This window comes from Manis javanica, chromosome 2 (genome assembly GCF_040802235.1).
Source record: "Manis javanica isolate MJ-LG chromosome 2, MJ_LKY, whole genome shotgun sequence".
NCBI lineage: Eukaryota > Metazoa > Chordata > Mammalia > Pholidota > Manidae > Manis > Manis javanica.
The window spans coordinates 141,203,169-141,204,485 of record NC_133157.1 but is presented as its reverse complement, the minus strand read 5'-3'; positions in this window follow the sequence as shown (position 1 = coordinate 141,204,485).

The window sequence follows — 1,317 nt, the reverse complement described above, 5'->3', positions numbered from 1 at the left end:
TTCCACTCTCAATGTTCCTGCTGTTTTAAATTACAATAAGTAAATATTCATTTTACTGTTTTTCATTTCCCTTTACATTTATAGCTGACAGTAGGGCAGCTTTAGTATTTTGACAAAAATTTTGAAAAGTCACAGGACAATCGTATTTTCCCCCTTTGATCAGTAAGGTTGCTTTGCATGGTTTCCTTGCACATGGGCATCTTCTCAGCCACACACTAGTGTGCAAAGAGGGGACTGTCTACAGACTCACTAGCAACTTTATGCAACTGAATATGACTCCCGAGGAAGAACTATCAAAGAGGGATTTTCTTTAAAAAATAGAATTTTGCAGCAGAAAATTTATCACTGGAGATTTTGCTAAATAGTGTACATTTCTTTTTATATAAGATAGCTTCTTAATGATAAATTGTAAAAGATTTGGTAACTAGAAAAATTGTGAAGTAGAAAACAAATCACCCTTAATGCCACTATTATCTAAAGCTAATCATTATTAATATTTTGGAGGATATTTTCCGAGATTTTTCCTATGTATATATTTTGGTGAGCTATGGAGTGCTTTGTGCCTATTTTCTTCATTTGAAAACTGTTTTTAATCAAAATGTTATGTAGATTAGGCAATATCCAAAAAATTATAAATTCAATTCTAGAAATTTAACCTTAGGAAATAATGGGAAAACTGCAAGGGTATTTGTCACATCTTAGCTTATGAGAGTAAAAATAGGAGATAACAATTTACATACATCTTCGATGATTGATCAGATAAGTTTTGATCCATGTGTATAATGCAATATTATGTAGCTGTTCAGTTATGAACTAAATCTATATTTATGACACGGAAATAGTCTAAGATATTAAGAAATTAATTTAAAAAAGGAAATTATAAGATGTCATGCAGAGAATGGTTTAGTTTTGGGGAAAAAAGAAACCAAGACGTGTGTGTATGTATACGTCATATAAACAGAGGAGTTTGAACACGTGTACGGAGAAGATAGGTGTAAAGCGTGTGAGCCGTTAGTGCTGCGTAAAGGGAGCAGGTGCCCTGCACTGGCAGGGAAATCGGCACCCAGGCTCCATGTGCCCACTTAGGCCCGCGTAGGGTTCGTGCTCTGGGGGGCGCCGGGGCTCTGCGTGTCCTCTTTCCTGCAGTCTCTAGCCTGCAGCCCGATGGCGCGCTCCCGCAGCACCGCCCTCTCTGCCGCCCCTGTGCATTCGGCTCAGGTGGCCTTCCCGCAGTCCCACCCCGAGCCCCCGTCCCTGCTATGCCCCCCATGAGCCCCTACTCACCCGGACCCGCGCTCCCCGGCCGCCCCCGCGTCC